Source organism: Oxyura jamaicensis, chromosome 1 (assembly GCF_011077185.1).
Source record: "Oxyura jamaicensis isolate SHBP4307 breed ruddy duck chromosome 1, BPBGC_Ojam_1.0, whole genome shotgun sequence".
Lineage (NCBI taxonomy): Eukaryota > Metazoa > Chordata > Aves > Anseriformes > Anatidae > Oxyura > Oxyura jamaicensis.
This window is the reverse complement of record NC_048893.1, coordinates 95,891,786-95,913,144: the sequence shown is the minus strand read 5'-3', so window position 1 is coordinate 95,913,144 and position 21,359 is coordinate 95,891,786. Positions and strand designations below refer to the sequence as shown.

The 21,359-nt window shown below is 37.6% G+C and overlaps 1 protein-coding gene and 1 long non-coding RNA gene across 5 annotated transcripts in view; one reads left to right on the top strand and one right to left on the bottom strand.

Moving 5' to 3' along the window:
• The window catches only part of LOC118160527, a 30,686-nt gene extending 26,443 nt beyond the window's left edge, over positions 1–4,243 (bottom strand). Inside the window, exon 1 of the long non-coding RNA XR_004747546.1 lies at positions 3,610–4,243. This is a non-coding gene — a long non-coding RNA (uncharacterized LOC118160527). The remainder of the gene's footprint in view (positions 1–3,609) is intronic.
• Positions 1–21,359, top strand: part of HTR1F (5-hydroxytryptamine receptor 1F) — a 119,181-nt gene that overhangs the window by 31,383 nt on the left and 66,439 nt on the right. For 3 of the 4 annotated variants that reach the window (XM_035315306.1, XM_035315308.1, XM_035315307.1), the window contains exon 2: positions 20,458–20,572. The exons of the other annotated variant lie outside the window; for it this stretch is intronic. The gene's annotated coding sequence lies outside the window, so the exon portion shown is untranslated. The remainder of the gene's footprint in view (positions 1–20,457; positions 20,573–21,359) is intronic. 4 annotated transcript variants of the gene reach the window in all.

The window sequence follows — 21,359 nt, the reverse complement described above, 5'->3', positions numbered from 1 at the left end:
GGAAGGACATGGAGTCAGAAACTGCAGTATACCAGCAGGAAGAATTTAAGATGAATAATTTTTTTGCTTTATTTTCCAAGTACACTAGCTCTAATTTTACGACCTTGGCACATCAAACCAGACTATACAGTCTTTTGCAATAATAATTGTTTCCACTGCTAAATGGTAGTAATGCTAGCATGCTGGATTAATATCCTAATGACTTCTACTCTTCTGGTCCCTTTTTCACTCTTCAATAGATGAACAGGGAAAAGGGAGAATAGGGAACAGAAAGATGAAAAGCCCTCAGAGAGCTGGGTTTAGGTTCTCTTGTTCTCATTTGAAAATTAAATTTTCAAGATGATACAATAGTAGTCAACCCATAGCAGTTTCATAGGCACAGAGCTGTGAGTACTGTGTATAGCTCAGGAAAGGACTACATGCTCTTCATAAAGTTCTCACTTGAGACATAGCCTAACTAAATAATGTAGATTTTGTATTTTAGTTTAATATGTACCTTTGAGAAAGATGCATCAAGGGACATGTCTTCCAGGACTCTGGTAACTACAGTGATACTCAGCAACTGAAGACTCCTGGAACAAATAAAGAGTCCATAAAAGACTTAATTTCTAATGGCTCTTGATTGTCGTAAAGAGTTGTTGCTGTGCACAGGTCTGTTCTCTCTGGTCTGAGCTGTGAAGGTCCACCCAACCCCAACAGAGAATCTCAGATATTCAGCTCCTGCAGTAGGCTTCCGTCAATGTCCATGCCAATAACATGAGTCACCTAGCAACATCACTGCTGTGTGGGTTCTGGATTTAAGTACATTATAAAGGAATTGCCACATTCCCACATTCTTAGAGGATGCGTACACACAGAACTAGTTTTTGTAGGTGAGATTTTCCAAGCGATACTGCTGATCCACTTTAGAACATGCAAAATATTTGTTTTTATGAAGTTGTATCAATTGGTGTCATTGTTTGCAGCAAGATTTTCATAGGTAACTTAGATGTTTACATCTGACCAGGGCATCCTACATTCTCGTTATAGCCAATGAAAAGAAAAAGACTTTAAAAAAAAAAAAAAAAAATCCTCTCACCTCTTAAAAGTTTAATTTTCAGATACAAAACACTGTACTCTAGAAGGGCTACTGAATATAAATGGAAGGCAAAAATATATATTTAATAGATATTAGTATCGCATACATCTACATTTAACAAAAATAATCTCTTCCCTTGAATTTCTCACATCATATTGTTGAATTTAATATCATTAGAAGTAGAAACTACTACTTTTAAATGGGTACATTAAAATAGTTTTAAAATATTGGTCCTCCTGTATTACATCCAACTTGAAAGGCTGTGGTAAGTTAACCAAGTAAAAGGACTCTTTACAGTAAAAAATATTCTTGGTTACAGATTGAGTTTGCCTTGGACACTGAATACAGTATAAAGATCATTGCAGCTGATCCACAGAATAGTTATAAAAAATTTTGAAAAACAAAGCTCATTTAATGGAAGAATAATATGAGAATCAAACACCACACTAAGCATAAAGGATGCCTGGCTGTGCATGGATCTGGGAAAAAAAAAAAAAAAAAAAAAAAAAAAAAAAGTACAATGTATTCCCTTCCAGGTGTAAAGATTGCTCATCCAGGCTGTTTTGTGTTGTCTTTTTTTTTTTTTAAAGCTTCTAGCCTATGAGATTAATTCGCTGTTCATCAACCAAGATGCACATATGACATACTGCAAGAAGACAATATTGCTGCTTTGATGGCTTTTATATAAGAGGTTTCTGACATTTGATATTTGCTGGATCCCATCCCTTCATTGCTTAGCTTCCATGCTAATGAGCAAATAGTCTTTATTTACATTACTCCTTAAAAAAAAACTGCAAGAAATTCCTGCATAGCATTTCTTTTCAGTGCAAGTATTTCATTCCAGTACTTCAAATATCAATTTTGTATGCAACAAGCTCTAGCTTTATGTGAATTTGAATCCATAATTTTTACATAAAATACTTTGATTTTCAGATGAACTTTTCCTTACAAGGTTCTGTTTGCCTAGTACCTTTAGCTGTGCACCTCCTCCTACCACCAACGCATCTACTTGTACATGTCCCAGGGGCAGCAATGATGTTGTTTAGTTAGTGCTAGTTTAAATCAAAAGACTTTGCAACCATTGTCTTCAGAAATCACATGGGTAAGAGTTCAGAATACCATTAGTGTCTTTCACCACAGAAATACTTAAGAGAGTAGATGGCATAAAGGTTCTCAAGGAGTAAACAGTTATGATTAGAGCTCACATCTCTACATGTTCCAATTCTGTTTGAATCTCTTCTTTCTGTGGCAAGGCTCTTCTACAGAGACTTAAGTCAGATATAACAATCCTTTCCTGAAGTAGTTTTAAATTATATAGCTTCTGGTGTAGAATTGAGTTGCTTTGCTTTTGTGCATCTCATGAAGGAGAGACCATCACCCCCCCTGCTCTCCCCACACCCTTTCAGCATCCCTTGCAGTTTGATATTCCTTGGGTAAACTTTTGTGTTTAGTCTCTGCAAGCTTATCAGATGTAGACTTGAGGGAGGTGTGGATTGTAAACCTTTCTAATTTGTCAGTGTCACAGGAACAGAATAGTTGCATTTGTTTGATTATAAATCTATTTTAAGCACTATTTGGGAACAATTTCAAGTTTTTGCAGTTAAGTGACAGCAGCTGTGTCTTGACTGTGTCCTTTGTAAATCTAGCTCCTTCTTCCTCCCAAATAAAAGATTATCTAAAAAATTAATATGCTAGTTATAGACAGGACATCAGAAATATCTTAACTACAAAACCACATTAAAATTGAGAGATCATACACTAGTAATGGTAACTTGGAGTGATTTTTTTTAACAAGTGTCTTGCTTTTTCATGAGTGCCTACTCAAAACTAACACTATTGATCAATTAGCATCTACATGATAAGAATCCATTCATCTTTTTCTGTACTATCTTTATATGTTCAAATTTGTATTTGTTTTGTCTTTTGTACATTTTACAGTATTTTATGAATCAACCAAAATTGGAAGTTGGAAAAAAAAAAATTAACTCTATGCTCATCTGCATGAAAATCTGGATCCAGACAAGACAGCTGGGACAAGGAACTCTGCTTTAAAACAGAGTTCATTCACATTATGTAGGGATTTATACACTTAAGAATTTCTGCAGACAGAAAATTAAGTCTATGCTACAGATCCTTGAGCCGTGCAATAGTACAGCCAACAAAATTCACATGCATGACACTAATACAGTATTAAGCCTCAGCACTGGTATTTCTTTTGGTTACCTGCCATCAGTAAGAGAGGAGTTCTTTTTACCTATGACACATCTTTTTTGAGTTTTCCTTTCTCCTTCCTTTGAATCCTGAGATTAAGTCTTCAGTGCCTTTCAGCATTGAGCATTTTTTCCCCAAAGTTGGTCCCATCAACTGGCTGCAGCTAGAGACAGACTGAAAGTAGCATGAGCCAGCTTACCTACCAACACAGCTCCCAGGGCTAGGGCAGGAATTCCTCTACACATCCCTCAGGCTAAGACAAACCACTTCAGCCAAAGCAAAAAAGCAAGAGATGAGCCAACATAAAAACAGTCTCTTACCTTTAGCATGAGGCATAATTTTAAGACTTCTGTGCATTTTGCTCATCAAGTTACCTCCTATTGCAATCACTTAGCACACACAATACTCTTATTTGTTCCTGGCTTCTGTTACTTCATCACATATGGCCTAGGTTTGTAACAGCATTATCAAACAATTTGTTCCTGGACTGCTTGCAAACATGCAAAGTAGATGTTTTGCAGACCTTCTGAATCAGACACCTGTGGTCAAATAGCCTGTGCATGCAGGAGGCTAGTATAAGCCTTCCAAACCATTAATAGCACTTAAAATAAATTTTGTTCTGTAAAACTCGTAATTGTAGATGCAGAATGTATGTTTATGCAAGTGCTCTGAAGCAGCAGTTTGAGTTCTTCTCAGGTTGATTGTATTTACCCTAGGCAGAAGTATTTTTCAAGCTGTTTGAAATAATTGGCAGCAAGCCCCGTAACAGTTATTCTAAGAATTAGATTGCTAAAACACAGTAAAAAGCCCAAACTGATTTCCTAATAGTCTTCTAGCCAGCAGTCTAATTTTAACACCTCCCCTTGACCAGCAGCAATGACTGACAATGTGCAACTCTGGAGACTTTCCACTCATAAAGACATATATAATTGTACATAGATAGCCTGGAGCATTTCTTCATCCCCACCGAAAAGCAGCATACTGGCCTTAGCATTTCCAGCTGGTTCATTCAGAAAACTTCCCCTCCCCCATCTAGCCCCCCAAAACCACCTGGTCCTAGCCAATTTCCCATCCTCCCCTCCCAGTCAATTCCATCACCTGTCTCTGTACTTGCCCACCACAAACAGGGACCAAACTGCTCCTGCTAAGCTTGGTCTACCCCCATCATGCTCTTTACCTAAGCCAGTCACCCAGAGCAGGAAGAAAGGCATTCAGCATACATTATTATGACACCATTAATCATTACAATTGTTTTTAGTGAACAAAACACGCTGCAGAAACAGTAGGCAGTAATGCTAGTATCATTTGTTTCATCTGCAGTGACAAGGCAGTATGACCTAACTGCAGCTTTCCTGTAGTTCATTTATTGTAGATATCACAGCTGCGATTCTGAAGAGCCTTGGTAGTTTGAACATGCTGCTGACAAAAATAATATGCGAATTGTGACTTTAGTGTCCTAGCCAGCTTTTAAGATGAATTTATCCTCTGGTTATGTTTACTGAGATCTAAGGTGTCTGCTTTTAATTTTATATAATTGCAATACATGCTGAAAGAGAAAGGGAAACTTTGGGGAACGTATGCAGGGGGATTCCATCTCCAAATATAGCCAGAGCACAAATGAAACAACCCTCCTGTATAAATAAGCAGTGGGATTCTTCATAAGGGAATATTTAGTATACTGACTGAAAGAAAACTGGAGAGGAAAAAAAAAAAAAAACACTATAACACTCATCTAATAATGGCTTTTCATTAAAAGTGTGATCTCTTCTAGCTATTCATTATTTCTGAAATGGTTTAAAACATACAGTGTAAGTTGCAGGTGTGGGAGTTACAATTCAAGGTATCAAGGAAAACAATATACAGACAGACACAAACAAATCACAACAGAAGAAAATGGCCTATATCATCATTTACACAGGGCTGAGTTACATTATGTTTTTTCATAAATACTAGCTCCTGTGAAAACAGAAATCAGTTTCCCTCATAGAACAGTATTTTTAGAGGCAATCCTATGCCAATTAGTATTAACCAAGATCATTAAAAATAAAAAACATACAGAAAGCAACTCTCTAGAGTGAGAAATGGTGTAACATCAGTTCTACAATGCATCTGTCTGCTTAATGGGTTGAATCACTGTCATGTCTGAGCTCCTCAAAACCATCCTGCAAGATAGGAAGGTATCAGGATCTACACACAGTCTCTTGTAAACTGGCAAATGGGATAGAAGTAACAAAAGGGCCCATTCAATGCACCACACTTATTTGTGTTCTTTTTCAATGGAGCTGGACATTGAACCATCTAATACTTTACACAGAAAAGCAGCCATGCCCCAAGGACAGCAGATGTCTTCAAATACTGAGCAGTATATGTTTTCATGCTGTCCAAGAGCAGAATGAGGTCAGCGAGGAAGAAATTGTAAAATACTGCTTTTTAATACTTTGTTAGTGGTGACACAGCTTCACTGCCCACTTTCATGTCTCCAGACTGTGATGCTATAAAGCCCAATGCTTACATGGACTCATACACTCAACTTTTTTTTTCAGACTTCATAAGACTTTAACAATGAAGTCCAAAACACTGGTTTTAAGCAAAGTGCTGCAAAGATTTGGATCATGTTACCTAAGAGATCATCTTTTATCATATGTTGCTGATCACATTTTGACTTCAGATCACAAAATGTCTTCAAGCTAAAGACTAAGAGGGAAGTTGTGAGCTTAGCATATCCAGTGATGGACCCTTCAGATCTGAGTTCTGAGTTGTGCTTTCCCCTTTAAACAGCCACATCCTGGAGGTCTGCTTGGAACCTGCACAATCAAGTGTGTCCTTGGTGCACTGTCACCAGAAAAAAAGAAAAAAAAAAAAAAAAGAAAAAGAAAAGGATTCCCATTAGGGAAACGCAAGTCACCAGCAGCCCTGGAGCTAACATCCAGCAAGTAATACCCAATTAAAAATATACCATAAGCTGATAACAAATGTCATAGCTCTTGGCCCAGGCAGCCAAACTGCTTAAAAAGAGAGGTCGCAGAATGTGCTGATGCACTCAGTGACCTGACAGCAAATCTAACCCTGCCCTGGATAGAAAGTCTGGTCAGAGCTAGCAAGGTGCAGGAGATAATCAGTTCTTGTATACACATATATTAGAATGGAGTGAGAAGATTAATCTCTTTATTCAGAGACCAGTGAGATTATCAAGAAGAGTTGAACAGTATGTGCAGGGGAGAAAAAAAAAAAAAAAAAAAATCTTATTATGAAAAAAAAAATAAAAACAAGGAAAGGGAAGTAAAAAGATTCTAGCATCAAAAACACTAATTTGTTGGAAGAGGAACATCAGTCAGCAGGTTGGACTGCACACTGGGTGAGAAAGCAATGAGGAAGAGAAGTGGGAGGAATAATAAGAACAAAAAGCAGCAGCTAATGGGATGAATTTCTGTGAGAACAGGCCTAAAGAGTTAGAGATACATATGCAAAAGTCCCTACCAAGCAGAGGTCTAACGGGGTGCGCTTAAGGGAGTGGGAGGTTCACACAGACAAAATCTGACATTAAGTATGTACTCTATTGTCTATTGTCCAATGCTTTTACAGATATAACAGTATATAATTTCTTCTCATCAGACCCTGAACCCTTCACAGAAATTCAAGAAGGAACTTTTTAAAGTCATGAAGTAAACACTCATATCATTAAAAAGCACCTCTTTAAAATGGATGTCACTGTAGAGTTGTCGGGAGGGTGGGGGAGGGGGGTTGTTTTGTTTTTTGTGCATATGTGGGGTTTCTATTGTTGTTGTTTTGACTTCCTAAACCCAAGGAACAGTACAAAATTGACATAAAAGCCTAGAGAGAAAGAGCTCTTTGCTAAAAGGTAGCTTAAACTAGAAGCTTCTTCCAAGATGTAAAGCCACTTCAGTATTATACACTCCGAGTCACTCAGCAGGCTGTCAGCAGTGAGAGACCTATTTAACTAAGAGATATCCCTGAAGACTACACCAGTACCTGAAGCACCACAAAAAAACTTATTTATGTTTTTATATTTTACAATGATCACAGAGAAAAGCCTTCCCTGGTTTCTAGGTCTTAGGCAACATATTTCATCCAGTTTTGTAAGGAGATCTAAAAATCTCTCCTGCAGATGCTCCAGTGAACCTGCAGAGCAAAGTAAAAAATGCTGGGCCTTACTCACAGCCATGTAATCCTACTTACTCCTGAAGAGAAAGCGACACGTACAATGGAGATCAAAAGTACTTAGAGATACAGGCCCAGCTCCCTAGAGACAAATGAACAGCAGAAGAAATGCTCTGAGGCTTGAAACAGTCAAAAGAACAACTACAGAAATTACATAATGCCAGAGTCTCACAGAGTTTGGGTTTTGGCATTAACAAAGAGGTTAAACAGTTGAAAAAAAATCCTGTTAAACACCTGTTCCTTCTGTTTCCTGCTGTTGCATCCAAATGTTATTTAAATTCTGTTCTTTCCTGAATTAGTTTTCAAGTTGCAGTATTATATCAGCTTCACAGTCAGTATCTTGCTGCTTCTTTTATTCATCCCAGAAGCAACTGGTTTTAACAGCTGGCTACACTTAGTGTTTCATTCCTTCACCTATATACAAATATATACATAGATACACATATATATATATAAATAGGCCTTTACACATTTTATCAACTATACTGTCTGGATAATTTTTTTAACACTTCTTTAACACACTATTCTTGTTCTGGTAAATGAGGAGGACTGATATTCACACAACAGTATTTACTTAAACTGCTCAGAACAAAAAAAAAAAAAAAAAAAAAAAAAAAAAAAAAAAAAGGTCTTCTGTGTTTTGTCTTTGTCTTCTGCTAAAAAGTACTAAAGAAAAAGATGGTGCAGTGTTCTCAGGATGCTGAAAATGACCAGGTCCTCTAACCAGCCATCAAAGCATTTACTGTAAACAACACAGCAAGACATAGCTTGCACTGTGCTTGGTTTTTGAGAGGACAGGCTATGAGTCAGGGTGTGCCCTAAAGACAGGAAGGAGGACAGGGATGAAAATAGAAGTCCTAGGAAATTGCATTTTGCTTTTGTCTGTTCCCTCCCATTTTTCACCTTCAATGTTCCTTCTTCCACTCATTTTATATCTCCCACTTCTATCAGCCTCCCCTGAAAGCTTTGCTCTTACCAGCAGCATCCGGCACTCACCCCTGCTTGCACCTATCCTCCTCCCAGTCCTTCCTGTGTAGCTGGAGCCAGCTGCTCTGTTTTATCATCTACCTTTTCCTTAACCTGCCACACAGAGGTGTAACCTGCTATACCTCTTTGGAGGAAACAATAAGCATAATTAGTCAAACCCTGTTGCCAAGCTCCTCAATTGTAATCCTTGCCTCAAGTGCTACCTCAACCAGAGCGCAGTGCCATCTTCCTCCTGGAAAAGCACCCATATGCCAGTTCATTTTGTCAGCAAAAATCCTAAGGGTTCTGCTGTACGCATCAATAAATCTCAGTTCTCAGAGCAGCATCAGCTACAGGCATACATGAAGCCAGCACTGCAGCTTACATGCTCGGCTTCCAAGTCTGCCAGTGCTGAAGCCTCAGAAGTTTCAAATGTGCAGGGGGTCCCTGTCCTCTCTCCTATTTTTCATGCAACAGCCAGAGTAGCAAATGCAACTCTTACCGCACTTTCCTCCGTGACCTACCATCATCCTTCTCCTCTGCCTCCTTCTGCTGTGTCTCAGACAGACTTGTCCTTCATCCTTGGGATTGGGAATCTCAACTTTATCTCTGCCACTAACAAGCCTTGAGCATATTCTGCCTCAAATTTTCCTGTCTTCAGTACTAGTCAAGGCACTAACCAACTGCAATGGCCTTTTCCACAGCATAAACCCTGTCTGGGACTGCCTTCATCTAGCCATGTGGGTCCTGTGGTATTTAGGAATAAACTTATTTCCCCAGGCTCTTCAGCCATAATCCATAAACCCAACACTAGCATTAACTATGTCCTCAGTGATACATACAGTACTCCATGGCTAGCAACGACTTATGTTATAACAGGCCTTGCTGGGTCTAACAGCAACAATATCTTTTCTGATCTCCAGTCCATTGCCTTAATCTTAGTCCTAGTGCCAACCTTGGTATTAAGAACACTGTAGCAACCATTCCTTGACCTAGAATTAACGATGAGACATAAGAACAGATATCTTTTATTGAGTTAAATGCCTTGAAAGGCTCAACGGTAAAACTTTTTTCTTCCTATCACCTTAGACAGCCATTGCAGAGACAGCCCTAGTCCTATCTTTGTCTGGGGGCCTCCTAGAAACCATTAGTCATTTCTAAATTAATTGGGGGGTGGAGGAGGATCTTCTATGTGAATAACAATATAAGTCACATCCATACAGATTTAGTAGGGTGCTGCAAAAACCTGCCTGTTCAGATCCTAAGCTTTCCAACTCCCTGTGCAGGAATCAGTTTTCTCCAAATTAATCACTCACCATTACCAGAGCACTTGTATAATCTGCCCCTTCAGGCTTCTAGAAAATTCAGCAAAAAAAAAGTAATGCTCTATAGTATGACGTCACAGAAAATACACCTGTTTGCCACTTACCATATTCAGAATGATTTCTCCTCCTCCATTTGCCCCCTCACAACACTGCCCTTCTGGTAACCAGCAACAGATTTTGCTCTGCAGTTCCTTATCTCTAAAACCTTAACCGTAAGTTCAACCCTGACTGATGGAGGATGGCATCAATGTCCTGTATGAGCAGCAGTCAGTGGCTTCACCTAAACTCAGGTCTGGTTACACTTCAGCTAAGGGCTAGCAGGATCCCTCTCTTTTTGTTGTAACTCTTGCCCTGATGAGGTATCTCCAGAAGAACAAGCCCAGGAGGACAGGGAAAGATCTTGGCTCATCTCACTCCTTCCTAGGCAAATAAGCTGCCAAGGGCACACTGGTCTGCTCCATGTTACAGTCCCCACAAGCAGATCAGATGCTGACAGAGATGGAGATGACAGCACTGCTAGGAGCAGTCCCAGAGCAGTCCCAGTCTTCAAAAACAAACACCCTGGGGCTAGTGCCAGACCTCCTCTGCATCACAGGAGGTGACAGCAACTATCATGTCACACATTTCTGAAAACACACAATCAGGTGTCCAGCTCTTGACAGGTGCTACGTTGGCTAAAAGAGGTTCCAAACAATGGGGCCTGTCTTCAAACACTAGTTTCATTGCTGTTTAAAGTTTCTTGCTTAGGGAGTTTGCTATTCTAAGACTGATAGCCTGAAATATAACACATAAAATAAAATAAAAAAAAAAAAAAAAAAAAAAAAAAAAAGCTTGATAAAAGCAAAAGCTCGATTAGTATTTTTCTCCTGCTTACTCAGGCTTGTAGTCAATCTTCAACTCTCCAGTCAGGATAAGATGACCTGATGACCTTTGCTTAGACCCTACGTCTTCTAGTCTAAATAACTACCATGCTCCAAGTCCAAAAAGGTAGGGAAAAGGTTTTCCAGGAAGGGAAGCATTGTTCATGATTGAAAAGTAAACAGTTGTGTCTTCAGGAGCCAAGGAGGAGGGTGTGAGCCTGAGATTTAGGAGAGGAAAATAATGAGATAAAACACATCTGTGCTTTTTCATTATACATCCATTTTTCTTAAAGATGTTTTTCTTTGTGGGAATATGAAATGGTGAGATGGTCTGCATATTGCCCTCTTTCCTCACAGCTTTTATCTGAAATTTTGCAGCACCCAGTCTTGGCTTCAAATTCTTGAATTGTCTATAAACAACAGTGGAAAATTTATGATGGAGTGAGTGCAATACATTTCTTATAAATATATAGAAGAAAATATTCTCTTACCCTAAACAACATGCTCTATAGGCACTTCTATATTTTCAGTATAAAATTGATTTAGCTAATCCTCTGTATGTACACTGTGTACTTAAATTCAATTGCATTTTTTCTGCTTTCAAATGTTCAGATTTTGAAGACTGATTTTCTAATTACCTGTACATTCCCACCATTTTTAATGTAAATGAATGTTGATGACAATGAAAATTTGTTTTACATAAGCTGTAAAGGAGTGAGGAAATCTGTATCAATTATAGTTGATGATAGTAGATTTGCCTGTCTTTATCCCATCTACTGAAAATGGAGACTTCATTCAATCCTCTTGTCCTTTTATGACCTCTCTTGCTTACCTGTTTAATTTGTTAGTAATGGCAGAATATGCAATGTTATTAACATTGTATTTGTATATTTTGAAGAACATTTATCACTTTGTTAGAGATTTTGTGTATTCTGCCATTAACATATCAAAGATTTACTTAATTCCTTTAAAATGTTTAACCTATTTTTACTATTTATAATGTATAGCTTCTCAATATATATTTAAAAATGGATGAGTTTTTACTGTTAGATGCTCAGTTTCTCAGGTGTGTTATACATAGCAAATTGGTGAGATATATCTTGAAATTCCCAACTTTTCTGTAATATACATCTGCTCCAGAGAAGTGGTAAGTCTACCCTAAAATGTTCAGCTGTAAATGCGTCAATCTGAACCTAGGAATTACCAACTGGAGACAGCAACTCATTATTTCACAGCAGGCTAGCTATGTGGAGTCATTTTTTTCTATATTAAACAGCTCTGAGAGAAAAAGTTGAGGCAGTGGGGGGTTTGTTTAGTTCTTCTCTGAAGGAGGACACAGGTCCCAGTCCAGCAACTATGATCACATCAGCAAGCCTAGACACTATAGTGGGAGAATCACCAGCTTCTATAAGAATTTGTTACCAGTGCAAAGATCTGCTGATGTGCATCCAGCAGCTTTGCCAGAGCTTTACTCTAGAAGTTTGGAGCTGAGTAGTATTCAGATATGTAAGACTCAGGGAACTTTGCACATCTTGAGAGTCTGGATTTTTTTCCCTGTATATTCACAACCGTGTCAATCATAAGGTAAAAACCTGCAGGTGTTTTTCTGTAAGCCCGAAAATTAAGGCACAGAGACATTTTAACAAAGTTGGCTTAGCTTGGGCAAAGATTTTCAGTTATCATAGACATACTACTTGCTTATGTGTTGACTCCCATTCCATATTAGCCCATAATTTTTAATAAAATGAAGTAAATCTAGCCTTCTTTACAGTGGGGGAAATCTTCAGAAAAAGCAGGTGTTGCTCTATCATTCACCTTTTTCTTGGAATTTGCCAAGCTAGGCTCAAGTGTGCATAGGTACCCCCACCTACTCTAACAAGGAAAAAAATAATGTTTCTTTAGACACACTGATCTCTGACTGATCTGAGGAGCACGTGCGTGTGAATTTAGTTAAGCAACAAGAAAACAGATGAGGTGCAATTGGCCATCCTTAACATTAAAAAAAGTACTCAGTTTCTGCTCCATAGTAAAAGAGAGCACAGGAAAACTTCAAGTCTTTCCACAGAGAATGGATAGCAGATAGTGCAGTTGTCTCAGCTGTCACAGGTTAGATGACCCATGGAGAAAAGGAGAAATAAAGCAGTTTTTACTCATAGTAAATGGTTAACCATCAAGAATTTCTAGCCTGTAGGTGGAAGTTGAATGGACAATTTTTTGTGTCTGAGAAGAAATAATAGCAGCAACAGTCTGTGACTTAAACTGGAATAACCATGCCAGTTCAGATTTGTGTTTCATCTTTAATCAAAAACAGGCAGAATGCTAAGCTGGCCTCCCTAAACTGGAGAAGGATAAGGAAGAGGAGGGGATTTTATGTACTTGGCACTAGCAAATGAATTATATGGTTTTTGAGCTCTAAGACTTCATTTTTTAAACTAAACCATCCTGTGAAGCATAGACACTTTTACTGAACAGAAGAATGTGGTTTAGTACATGATTAGGTGAAAGACCTTGGAAAGCTTGTCCCTGAAAATATTTTAATTCAGATAAAATCCAGACATCTTTATCTAAATCTGCAATCTATTTGATACATTTTGCCTCCTCAACATAAAAGAAAGCTAGATATTTCTCACTTCACTCTCTTTTTGAGAGAAACAAACACAATTTGTGCAGCATTAAGGTACAGAGCAAAAATAACCAATGCACACTTTTCAAAATTCCCCAATTTAAATAGCACTAAAAATAATTTCTTCATAAAAGAAGTTCTACTTTATCCTTATATAATTACAAACATCTCTATAATGTTCTCAAATGCATCAACACCCTTTGTGTAGAAAGTTAACAAGTGATTTATCACTGCATATAAAAAGGTTAGGCTTGAGATTTAAGCTCAGACAGGCTGCTGGCTAATTTTTCTAAACTGATGCAGCTTTTGGGTATGACTTCAAATGGCTGCAATGAAATATAATTTAGCAGAATGGAGAGGAATTATTTGATTGCACACCACCATAAAATAGATCTGGTTTTGAAAGGAGAGATGGTACCTCTGAAAATGGCATACTTTGAGCTGTATTCATCAGGACCCTACAAACACCAGTCAGTTTGGAAAATAGAGACTGACATCATTAAATTACCCAAATCATATCTTAACTTTCTTTCACAGCAATAATTGCACTTACAAATATGCTTTTTGTGTTACTCCATATGAGTTGTTGTGATGTATCCTTCTGGTACATTCTCACAACTTTGAGGAAACTGGTGAGAAATTGTTTTGGCTGAGTGAGAGTTTCCACTCTGGTTGCATTCTGCTCAAGTACTCCTCCCTGGCAGCAACTCTCTACATTTGCTCCAACGCCAACCCAACAGTGCAGAAAAACAGATCAAAGAAAGATGGAAATATTCCATGCTTAGGCTGGCCAAAGCCATTTGTCTTCAAAAAATACTCATAAAGAAAGCTATCCAAGTCAGTGAAAGATAATAGAAATGCTTCCCAAGACCTTTTATGCTAGGTCAACAGGGTATGTACTTGCCTTCAACAGAAGTAAAATACTACCTTCAGCAGGTTCCACTGCCATTCCTATGCCCCCACAAAGGAAATTTTCCACAAAGACTACTTCGACAGCAGCAACTGTACTGGAAAGAAAACGGGTAAAGAATCCAAGTAGGCTTTGGAAAGCCACTGTGTTGTTCAATACCCCAAACTTTGTTAGCACTGATTACCAACAGCAGAGTCATTATCAGTGGCTCGGTGACTCACTGGGGACAAGGCAGCAGGACTTTATTTTTTCCAAGAACTTTCTCTAAGTCCGGTATCACCAACAGCTATACATTAAAACAGAGGCACCATTCCAGGAAAGGTTGAGCTATACGACCACTTTGGTAAAAGATTATTACATAGGACTCAGATGCTGCCTGCTAAAAAGGTATGCATTTCTGCTATGTAAGACATTGCTCTGTCAGCACACAGAGAGGCAGCACACTTATCATACCTCTTATACCAGTCAAGAAGTGGCAGATAAATTTTAAAATACTAGGCACTCTCCTCGTGAATTTTTTCTTGTCCACTATTATGTGCTTTTCTCTTTGGAAGTACTCTGAGTAAGTGACCAAAAGAATCTAAGTCATTTTAGTAACATTGCTTTCACAGAGAGATACTAGTGTTCATCATGAGTTCAGATGATCAAGAACCAAAATGTTACATCAAAAACTCTACTTAATACAACTGAAATTTTATTTTCCTTTAATTTTGAGAACAAAGTTCTTTACTTAATTAATCATGGGTTGCTTTCCAAAAAAAAAAAAAAAAAAATCATTTTATTCACTCAAAAAGGTCAAAATATGGTATAGGAGGAACACAAAGAAGTAAAACTTTGGCTATAATTATCTTGATAGGTTAGACAAGGAGCTTGTTTTACTCTTTTTTTTTTTTCCCCCTTATCTTTAGTAATTAAGGTAGAAATTGAAACAAAACAACAACAAAATCCTTTCTCCTTTAAAATGAACTTCAAACTCTTCTTCAGGCTTAGTCAAGAAATAGTCCTTTCCAGTTTCCTGATCTGCCAAGGTTTGACAGACAAATCCTGAAAATTGTGACAAAAATCTGTGTTTTTCATTAGATGCCTGAAGATAATTAAATTACCTCTGGCTCAGTCCTGCCATATTTTGAAACTGCTGAGTCACTTTTTTGTCTTGTTGCAAGGCCTGAAGAAAACAGGCTTTGAAAGAAAAAATCCCTTTTAAAGAAAATGAAAGGGCATTAACTTCTTTCCTCTGCATATGCAGTTTACTGAGGAAAGTTCCATTCAGAGAACAGCAAAGCAACTCTGACTACTTGGTCTTGCTTATTTTCCCTTACCTCATTAGACATCAAGGAATGTTAGAGCTAATAAAAAGATATAAAGTGTCCTTCCAAATAGTCCACGGCTTCACATGTGATCTTTTAGGTTCTTTATCATATAACTTTTATCTTTATGAGAGAAAGTTCTCTCAGTCATGGTTAATTAATGTCTGGGACCCAAAATTGTTTTAAGTGTGTATCTATTACTTTGATTTGTGTTTCATAATTGATTTGTCTTGAAGCAAAACAAAGGGAAATGCAAGCTGACATAATTTTGTTCTATTGCTATTTATGTAATTCTTTAAATATATTAATTAAATTACTACCCATTGTTGACATTAAGTAACAATAATATTTGCAGATGACTGGGTCTTGCATTTATTACTATTACTATTTTCATACTCAGAGGATGTATTCCTATGGAATATGTAAAGATCAACAACAGTACTGCAAAGTGACAGAAACAAAAAAAATGGTGGAGCAGGAAAATATAATTCCACAATCACAACCTAGCTTTTTTTTAGGTAAGGAATTATTTCTATCTATTTATATCTTCTCCTTCTCTTGTGGTTTCATGAACCAACTAACTCTGTGTAGGCCTCATGGCAGAAATGGATCTTTGGGAAAGATGTTCAATAGAAAAGTTAGTTTTTCAGCATGTTCAACAAAGATCTATTTTCTTTTGCCATAAGATAATAAATAACAGATGTGTAAGCCAGCCTAACTTTCTGGAGCAGTAGAGGTAGAAGGAATGCATTCATGCCATACAAATGAAGACAGGTGGGGCAACCTTATATTTCTGCTTCTCCTGCCCATCCCTGCTTTAAATCCTCATCTCCAATTAGTGATGACATGTTCTAATCCTCTTTATACAAGCCATCTGAGGATTGTAGCTTCACATGGGAAATATCAGGGGAAGAAAATCTACAGACAAAAATCCTTCTTTCTAACATAAGCATTTGATAACATAAAAGGAAGAGTTGAAAAAAAAAATAGAATACATAAGTAAACGTTTTGCAGGAAGGTTTGTTTAGAACTAAATATTGAGATCTGAATATCTCAATAAATATTGAGATTAGATTGAGATCTTTGAGGGTGCAATTTATGCCTGCAAATCTCATTTCATATCGAAATAGTCATACCTGGGATTTGCTAAAATTCTTTTTCAGTAATAGAAGAAATAATGATAATAATCAGCTTTGTTTCCACAAACTGTCAACAAAAATTGCTCACAAAGATGACCATCTACCCACTTAACCCTTCATTAACTCTTCATTTTCATTTTTGCTTTGCTGCAATCTTCCTCATCATCAGATGTCAAAGGTTTCATTTATTTTTATGGCATTGAACATTTGAAAAGGATTTATTTATACACAGATAATGTCATGTAGCACTAGATCCTCAGCTTCAAGCTCAGAAATACTTACTGTGGTCAGATAAATTATCATTTTATTATTATTATGCCTATGCAAAGTAAACACATTTTGAGAATATTTATTTTTCTTTCAATTGAGGCAGGGAGTTTATGACATTTGAGCATAGGCTCTTCTTTCCTATTTTATGCATTTGCCTTCTGGTCATTGTCAACCCCTGAAGTTAGAATAAAAAATTCCTTTTTACTGTACTGTCAGTGTGCTGTCATTACTGTGGACTTTTTCTTCTCCTGGAAGGCTGCTTTGTAAGTTGTTTTTGAAAAGCTATACTTGTGTGTTTGGGATTTATAAAACTGTACTGATCCATCATTTTCTGGCATATCCAATGCAGTCACTGTAAATTTGGAGTAAAAGAGTTCCCATCCAGCTAAGGACATCAAGCCATTCTGGGACGTATTATCTACTTCTAAGCCCTTGCCCCTTTTATACAGGGAAAACAAACAGTTCAAGATCACAGATTGATTTCTGTTTGCCTTTGCACTAAGGCTGTCATTTTCGTTATGCCACCTCCAGTGTCTGCTGGTTTTGAGAATACAAAACCTCATGCATGATTTTGAACCTAGGTCTTCTGTACTATAGCAAATGGTGCTGCCAGTTGAGCTTTTAAAACAGCTGTCAAATTCATGTAAAGATGATTTTTTCCAATAATTATCTTAGCACAAGATACTATTTTAAAAGTCTGATTTAGCATCCTCCACAGAATAAGTAAGGCACTTTTAGTTTTGTCGTGGAATTATTGCAGATGCTATTTTTAACCATACACAAAATAAATAAATAAATAATAATAATAATAAGAAAATCCACGCATTCCACAGGACGTTTTCCATTGTTTTTCACAAGATCAAAGCCCTCACAATATTGATGCCCTTACTAGGATGAAAGAGTTGGAACTGATAGCTCTGCTTTTTGGTTACAGGCAGACTTCCACAAGAGGTAATAAACATTCAGACCTGAAGCAAAAGAACTGTGAGGCTTGAAAAGCAATGGAAGTAATGAATATGCTTCAGAGACAGAGTCAGGTCCAGAATTACTGGACCAGGAACCACCTCCTTAAAGGCAGTTGCTGTTATGCATAAATTGAGATCATTGGCATTTTGAGCAGATGTGAAATGTTTTTATATTGGGTAAAATAGAGGCTTATATTTAGAAATATTAATTCCTGGTATGTACAAGACAACCCTGCTCATCTGTTAAAAGCTTGGCATCTGTTTACTAAATGAAACGGTTAATTCATACAATCTGGGGCAAGTTCCTATTTTTTCCCTGTGCCTGGGGATATTCTACTACAAAAAAAAAAAAAAAAAAAAAAAAAAAAAAAAAAGTCTGGCTGTAAACTACTTATCAATGGCTCCAGAAGTCCCGATTTATGCAATTCTGTAATGTCTTCCTCTCCATTATCAGTTTATAGGAATCATTATTACAAAGATAGCCTCAGTTACTGATTGAACATAACTTATTTCTTCAGCTGTTCTTAGAAAGCTAAAAGAAATCATAATCCCATACAGACTATACCTGCTGGCTAGGTAAGGTTCTCCTAGGAGATATTTGTTCAGTATAGGTGCTGAACCTCCAGGTCCTTATCCCAGGGTACTTAACATTGTAATTAAGCCAAAATGATGGAAGATAAAACAGCTACATTCATATTACTCTATCACCAACAAGGATTCCCACATCCACCCTCCTCTCTCCTACAAAAAAGGTCTTAGCAAGACCTGGTAGACAGCCTTCCCAGGAATGTCTAGATAACAAGGTGCAAATATTGATTAGAAGGGGACGCAGGTGGCTTCCAGGTTCCCTTCAGAGGACACTCATTCCTCATTCGGGCCAGAATTATGTACAGCGGGTGGTGGGCCAGCTGTGAAATTCTAAACTGATAAGGACAATGAAAATATGAGGATGCAGAAGCTGGAAGGAAAGAAGGCTGGGGAAAGGACAGACTGCAGAGGGAAGGTCGGTACAAAAAGCCCTAGAGTTTGGGAAAGAACAGAGCCTTCTATTTCTCTAGGAAAATAAACAAACAAACAATCTCCAAGGTGTCTAAGTGCAACCTCTACTTTCTGTTAACTATAATTTCTTAACTTGGAATGAAACTCTGCATGTAAGGTCTCAAACAGGAACTAGAAGTCATCTTCCACTCCTACTTCTTAGGACAGTATCTGAAAGACAGAAACCTTTTTGAGTATTGTAAGATATACCTAAAATTATCCTAGCTCTAGTAGACTTTCACATTCTTATATAGAATGTAGTTTTGCCACATCCAATGCAATGTGTTGAAGGAAAAAGGATTCAGACAATGCTTACCCTAACAACTTGCAAGCAAAACCAGGCGGGAGGACTACTTTGCCTCTGCCTTGATCAGTTGTTGCCGATCATCTGCTGGATGCTTAATCAGAAACAGTCAAGTACATCATTACTCTCTTTAGCACTGGACTTGAACACTCTTCTTCCCATAGTAGCTCATACTGGCCACTCCACCTTCTCAGCTTCCAGGCCTTGCTTAGAGATAGAGAAATCTGTACGCCAAGAGTAAGGGAAAAGGCGAAAGCACATGCACTCACTTTAGTAATTAAAGTCTATTATTACAGCCAATAAGTTACATTTTGAAGGTTAATGCTCTGTACTGAGAAGAATAATTTTTGAAAAATGTAAGTCTTGCATCTACCAGTAACATAGATTGAATCATAATAATAATAATAATAATAATAATAATAAATAGCTTTTACTTTTCCATGATATTCCAACACATACTAGACTAATGTTATATTTCACAATTTGTTAGGAACTTTCCCTCGTATCATGAGGTCACTGCCTGTCCTTTAGCAATAATGAAACCCCTATTTCCCAAAGTTACACTGACAACCTCAAGAAACTATGCCATTGCCTAGACTGGCCTAGGCCATAATGTCATGTAGATGGTACAACAAACAGGACTGTAACCATCCTTATAACCTGCCCCAGAGAGCTTTGTGCTGTGGAAACTCATCTAGTACCAAGTCATGGTCAAACATTAGTAGAATTATATTATGGATAAATTACCACATTATTTGATAATGTCTGAAAATATATTAGTTTCATTCTTTTTTTTCCAGCAAATCAATGATCTTCCCGAATTTTTTGCCTTTTATTTTGCTCTTTTGACTCGTTGACTGGTCTTCTGATTTGAAATAAAAACTGCCTTTGATATTCGCTGAATTTTAAGCACATTAGCCTTTTAAATACCTTATATTCACAATTAAACCAGACTCTTAACTAAAACTAAGTCAGTTTTCTTCAATTTCTTGAGCTCCTCAAGTGGAGCCCATTTCTGGAGTAACAAATCCTACAAAGTTTTTACTAGTCATTAGCTTGTTATAAAGAACTTCAGATATTACCAGCTATATTGCTATATGAATTCTGTGTGGTTTTCCTGACACTAACCTCTAAGCTTTTAAAGAATCATCACCAGTTAGTTGAAGAAATCCTGCAAATTACAGTTTAACACTTCTGAAAGATGGTTTTCTTCCTCTGAAGTAGAGATCTCTCTCACTGTCACTTATGGAGTCTATATTTATGACATTTTGCTTTCTCACAGGTATTTGGCAGTATCCAGTATTGCTAAGAGTGATGCAATTCCTCCTTCCACTCTACCCCCTGGGCCTCCTGGCATAGAGGCTGTCTTACCAAGGCTAATGCAAATATTGGAAATGGTGAGTCACTTTTTACCCTCATACGTAGAGGCTCTATGGGGGCCCTCTCATGACCGCTATGCCTAATTTAAGGGTCATCAAATTCATTTAATTGGATCTTCCATCAAGGCTCTGCAAAGCATGTTCAACAGAGAGTTTTGCTGAGCTCTGAGATTGATCTTCTTGTAAGATAATGCAGGAGAGAAAGGGGTCTGAAGAGACAAATGTTGCCAGGTAAGGGTTGACATACAGCCCTATGGCAGCCTTAACTGTTCAATGTCAGCACACTCAGTGCAATAGAAAGCTGTAGACCTGATAGGGAAAAGTCAAAAAGGACAATCAGTTTGAGAAAAGGAAGGTGGTGACCAATGGAGGGAGAACTATAAATAAGTGAAGAACATCCACTGCAGTCTGAGTTCAGGCACTGCAGGAGAAGCTTGCAGTCTGCAGTCCTAGACCTGACCAAACTTCTCTGCAACCTTGGACATTTAAATATTCAACCAAGGGGAAAAAAAAAAAAACAGTGGTAGTAGTATAACGCTTCACTTCACAAAAGTATTTTAAAGGCTTAATTTTTGTAGGACATTTTGAATATGAAAAGCACAGCAGTACTCATTATTTTGCTTAACTAAAGATCTCTTTGCCTAGATGAACCCTAAAATCTTTTGATGGTAGCTCATCATGAAGATGCGTTAGGATTTTTCTCACTTTTGTGTTGTCCGGTGGTTATTTCATGCCACTGCGTGCTTGTTTTTGTTTTTGCCATGTGCAGTTTTTCAAAGTGACCTTTCCCATAATGCATAAATGT